Below are 5,908 nucleotides of genomic sequence, written 5' to 3' on the forward strand. Positions count from 1 at the left end.
ATCCTTAAAACGAAAGAGAATATACAAAATACATCGGGAAATCCCCTCAATGGACGATTTCAAATCAGGATTAAAATACAGATCATGGTTCAAATTATATAATTCCTACAGACATGCATTGTATGCGTAAATATATATATATATGACTAGACAAATCGATAACTCTCATTTGTTCCTTGACTATATACAAAAACTTTGAGGGCAAATAACTAAAACACAGAAACGCAATGAATAGGAGAAACCTAGAAGCAAAGAGGAGCTTGGGGTCATTCATTTAGTTCTATTAACCCTCCACATTAGCCACGACTGCAAAAAAAAAATAGAATGATGAGGAAGCTGTGTAACTTAACCTGCACCAGAAGCCAAGAAGGATTAGACCGAGGACAATCAGTTTCCGATAAGTATCGAAATTAGAGAAATATAGAGACTCAGGGTTACTTGTTCATGCCCAAGGTTGCAATTGGAGACCTGCCAACAAAACCAAGAAAGGATCAGAACAATTGACCTAGAACCCATGAAATCGACAGCAACAAAGCAACCTAGAAGTGGGTTAACCTGTTCCATGTGTTGTGTCGGTGCAGAACTGAATTCTAGAATAGGATTCTCCATGAAAGCTTCCAGATTTAGATTACTTGCGAAGAAGTCGAGAGGTTAGCCTCAACCGTCTTCGAAAAATACCTTAAGCACTCAGAACCCTCTTATAGCAGAGAGTAGTAACATGATTAAGATACAGGCCATGGTTCAAATTATCTAATTCCTACAGACAAGACTTATATGCGTAAATCTATATATGACTAAACAAATCAACAACTCTGAGTTTTTCCTTGACTATATACAAAAACTTTGAGGATGAATAAGTACAACCCAGAAACATAACGAATAGGAGAAACCTGGAAGCAAAGAGGAGCTTAGGATCAACCAATTAGTTCTGTTAACCCTCCACATTAGCCACGACTGCAACCAAAATAGAATGACGAGGAAGCTAGGGAACTTAACCTGCACCAGAAGCCAAGCAGGATTAGGCCAAGGACAACCAGTTTCCAATAAGTATCGAAATTAGAGAAAATAGAGACACGATGTTACCTGTTCATGTCGAAGGTTGCAATTGGATACCTGCCAACAAAACCGATAAAGGCTCAGAACAATTCACCCAGAACCCATGAAATCGGCAACAACAAAGCAACCTAAAAGTGGGTTAACATGCTTCAGGCATTGTGTTGGTGCAGAACTGAATTCTAGAATGGGATTCTCCATGGGCACTTCCAGATTTAGATTATCTACGAAGAATACGAGAGGTTAGCCTCAACGATCTTCGAAAAATACCTTAATCACTCTGAACCCTCTTACAGCAAGGAGCAGTAACACTACCAGTGAAAAATCAAGAGTCACCTGCTATGCCTGGTCCAAAGACGCCGTGGTTTGCAGAGCCATCTCACCGGTGGGGAGGAGTGCAAATGACAGATTTTTCGGGCAAACGGGTGGGTGGTTAGCTAAATCGTTCGAGACAAGTGAAGAACGTCAGATTCAACCTTAAATTAAATCAAGAGTGGAGATGTTTACAAGTGTCCCATCTTGGGATCTGAGACAAGTCCACTTGGAGTAGCCTGGTGGAAATGGGCAAGAAAAAACTTAGGATAAAATAAATTGCCCGCAATAAAATCACATCGGGGCAAGAGACGCTTGCAATAAGAGGGTGAAATCCAAAGTTTGGTTAAAACTTTTTGAAGCCAAATCGCCAGCGAAAAACTTTGGTTAAAATTGTTTAAACACTCGAAATTTATGGTCAACCGAAGAACTAATACCCGGAAATATAGAGACTCAGGGTTACTTGTTCATGCCCAAGGCTGCAATTGGAGACCTGCCAACAAAACCAAGAAAGGATCAGAACAATTGACCTAGAACCCATGAAATCGACAGCAACAAAGCAACCTAGAAGTGGGTTAACCTGCTCCATGTGTTGTGTCGGTGCAGAATTGAATTCTAGAATAGGATTCTCCATGAAAGCTTCCAGATTTAGATTACTTGCGAAGAAGTCGAGAGGTTAGCCTCAACCGTCTTCGAAAAATACCTTAAGCACTCAGAACCCTCTTATAGCAGAGAGCAGTAACATGATTAAGATACAGGCCATGGTTCAAATTATCTAATTCCTACAGACAAGACTTGTATGCGTAAATCTATATATGACTAAACAAATCAACAACTCTGAGTTTTTCCTTGACTATATACAAAAACTTTGAGGATGAATAAGTAAAACCCAGAAACATAACGAATAGGAGAAACCTGGAAGCAAAGAGGAGCTTAGGATCAACCAATTAGTTCTGTTAACCCTCCACATTAGCCACGACTGCAACCAAAATAGAATGACGAGGAAGCTAGGGAACTCAACTTGCACCAGAAGCCAAGCAGGATTAGGCCAAGGACAACCAGTTTCCAATAAGTATCGAAATTAGAGAAAATAGAGACACGATGTTACCTGTTTATGTCGAAGGTTGCAATTGGATACCTGCCAACAAAACCGATAAAGGCTCAGAACAATTCACCCAGAACCCATGAAATCGGCAACAACAAAGCAACCTAAAAGTGGGTTAACATGCTTCAGGCATTGTGTTGGTGCAGAACTGAATTCTAGAATGGGATTCTCCATGAGCACTTCCAGATTTAGATTATCTACGAAGAAGACGAGAGGTTAGCCTCAACGATCTTCGAAAAATGCCTTAATCACTCTGAACCCTCTTACAGCAAAGAGAAGTAACACTACCAGTGAAAAATCAAGAGTCACCTGCTATGCCTGGTCCAAAGACGCCGTGGTTTGCAGAGCCATCTCACCGGCGGGGAGGAGTGCAAATGACAGATTTTTCGGGCAAACGGGTGGGTGGTTAGCTAAATCGTTCGAGACAAGTGAAGAACGTCAGATTCAACCTTAAATTAAATCAAGAGTGGAGATGTTTACAAGTGTCCCATCTTGGGATCTGAGACAAGTCCACTTGGAGTAGCCTGGTGGAAATGGGCAAGAAAAAACTTAGGATAAAATAACTTGGCCGCAATAAAATCACATCGAGGCAAGAGACGCTTGCAATAAAAGGGTGAAATCGAAAGTTTGGTTAAAACTTTTTGAAGCCAAATCGCCAGCAAAAAATTTTGGTTAAAATTGTTTAAACACTTGAAATTTATGGTCAACCGAAGAACTAATACCCGGTCAATGCCTGATCGAACGCTAATAGTCCCAGGCAGGGACTAATAATTAGATGTTGAAATGCAGTTCGCAAGAAAAATAACCCTCTAGTAAAGGCATAGGGTCATTGATCATTAAATCATTTTGGTTGAAGGATGTCAACAAGAAAAAATTTGAAAGAAAAAATTTGGTAGATGTGAAGGATTAATAAAATGTAGGGGAGCCCATGTCAATATATATGTCTTCTCTGAAAGTTGTCCTTATTGATATTATAACCATTTTGTCTCCTTAATTACATGTTGAAATGTGGTTAGTAAGAAAAATAATAAACTAATATGCAAGTTGTGGAATGTTAGACGACTGTAAAAGAAAAAAATCCGTAGTTGTGAAGGATTAATAAAATGTAGGGGAGCTCATGTCAATATATATGTCTTCTTTGAGAGTTGTCCTTGTTGATATTATAACTATTTTTCCTCCTTTGTTGCAAGGTTCGATTTGTTATAAATTAAATTTCATAAAATTTTACTGGCATAACTAAAATTATAAGATAAAATTTTAGTGACATAGTTAAAATTAAGGGTTATTTAATTTGTCTCCTCACTACCCCACTAATGTAAAAATATGTATGAATTGAGATTTTAAAATAAATTGCCAAAAAAACCAATCTCATAAATTATAGATATTCAAACCAAAAATTGAAAAATAGATCATAATTTCAAACCATAATATCAATAATTGACATAAATTATTTCATATACTATGTTATATATACAATCATAAAGAACGAAATTAATTTAAATTAATAAATTAAATTTATATTCATATTAATATGACATAATTAATTTAAATTTAAATTTATTATTTACACAATAAATATATAGATTTAAATTAATATGAATTAATATTTATAGTTAAGTTAAATTAATTTTTCATATTTATTAAATTTAAATTAATTTAATTTGAATATTAATTTAATATAAATATAAATATTATTAAATTGAATGATAAATTGAGGATGAATCACACTTGTTGGTTCGAAACGTATAACAAATGTAAAATCATGTGATTTATGCCGAAAATTTTTCTCATAAACTTGATATGGACAGAAGCCTCAACTCAACAATAGATTATGCTTTTCATATTATTAATTTAATAATAATATGAAAATAATTTAATATAGCATTATAATTTCAAACCATATTGTTTCAAATACACATTAATTTCATTTAATGTTTTTTCCATTATTGGCACTCGAATATTCTTTTTGCAAACTAAACGATTGCGCAATATTGTTGCACATTAAACTTATTACTCTGGCAGCACACAAATAATTTTTTATGTGGCTCCGACCACCGTTTGGATAAGTTGTGAGGTTAATTGGACTGTACATCATTATTGTATCAGACAATCATTACGTGCCTCCTACCACCATTTGGATAAGTTGTGAGGTTAATTGCACTGTACATCATTATTGTATCGGACAATCATTGTACAACAGCCAATATAATTGAATGTTTGTTTTTTCCTAATCGGTAAGTGGTTTTACATATCGTTTTTCTAATCATCTTTTTCTCATTTATCAAGTTCGTTTTCTCATTGACCAAGTCGTATAATTTCCAGTTATATGTCCGTTAATGTTACTTTGCATTGAGGAGCATAGTAAGTTACACGTCAAGTTGCAAGTCACTAAAGTCAGGAATTACGATGTTGTGTCTAATAATCTATGTTGCATGAGTTTCTGGAACATGAGAAGTTAGATATTTGAGAAAAAGAATTGTTAGAAGTTTCTCCAAAATTTACAGGAAACAGTTAATATAAAAATAAAAAAATTTAATTATATAATTTATATAATAATCAAAATTAATATTAATTCAAAATACTCAAATACTAAAAGAAATTTAAATATATAAATAATAAATATATAATTTCTTATATATAAATATAGGTGTTTCTCTCCCTGAGTCTCTCTTTTATATATGAGAAAAAACAACTCTAATGTTTAAGCATCAAATGTCACATACAGTATGCACACACTTATTATTAGTTCTCTGACACGTCTCTCTAATTATTCTTGTGAAAAAAACAACTCTAATGTTTAAGCATTAAATGCCACATACAATATGCACACACTTATTATTAGTTTTCTTACATGTTTCTCTAGTTATTCTAACAAGAAAAAAAAAACTCTAATGTTTAAGCATTGACTACCAAATACAATATGCACACACAATCTTCTGGGATATATATATATATACATAAACAACAACAAAAATATTCGTGAGCTTGACATCCCAGATATTGCACTTACATTGAGGTGCCACAAGTTTCCGGAATTCATCAAAAAGAAACATTAAAACAAATTTCCCACCTCTAAAGAGCGATTCCCTGTAATAAAGCCTCTTAATTTCACAGCCAAAAGAAAGTTAAATTTTATTAAATAAAAAAAATATTTCATATTAGACTAAAGTAATAATGGGTCAACCGAATGTCAATTGTGTAATGTGGAAAGGAGCCGAAACAAAAGGGCATACAGGTATTTTGCCACTTTCCATGCACCCTTGACCCTTCAAATCCCGGGATTGCCTTGACATTGATTTCAGATTTCAGATTTTTGCGACAGGGAATGCAAACTATTGGAAACATGCTTGATATCACTCAAGTGGTAAGTCAGCCTACTGCGAGATAGGAACTTACCCCAAAATTTTTGCTCAAAAGAATATTTTTGGTTCAGAGATT

General features: G+C 34.6%; 1 long non-coding RNA gene across 5 annotated transcripts; it reads right to left on the reverse strand.

Moving 5' to 3' along the window:
* Positions 1–260: 260 nt before the first annotated feature.
* Positions 261–2,959, reverse strand: LOC149240371 (uncharacterized). Of its 5 annotated transcripts, none has more exons than XR_016245525.1 (8): positions 2,780–2,959; positions 2,474–2,667; positions 2,281–2,372; positions 1,946–2,087; positions 1,390–1,858; positions 1,084–1,113; positions 891–996; positions 261–697 (listed from the first exon to the last, which is right to left on the reverse strand). It is a non-coding gene; the product is annotated as an uncharacterized LOC149240371 (long non-coding RNA). The 5 variants fall into 5 exon arrangements; XR_016245523.1 differs by having other exon boundaries at positions 261–468; positions 556–697; positions 1,946–2,372; XR_016245524.1 differs by having other exon boundaries at positions 1,946–2,372; positions 2,474–2,503.
* Between the last annotated feature and the right edge of the window lie 2,949 nt (positions 2,960–5,908).

This window comes from Pinus tabuliformis, chromosome 8 (genome assembly GCF_031772625.1).
Source record: "Pinus tabuliformis cultivar Carrire ecotype Pingquan chromosome 8, CPIR1, whole genome shotgun sequence".
NCBI lineage: Eukaryota > Viridiplantae > Streptophyta > Pinopsida > Pinales > Pinaceae > Pinus > Pinus tabuliformis.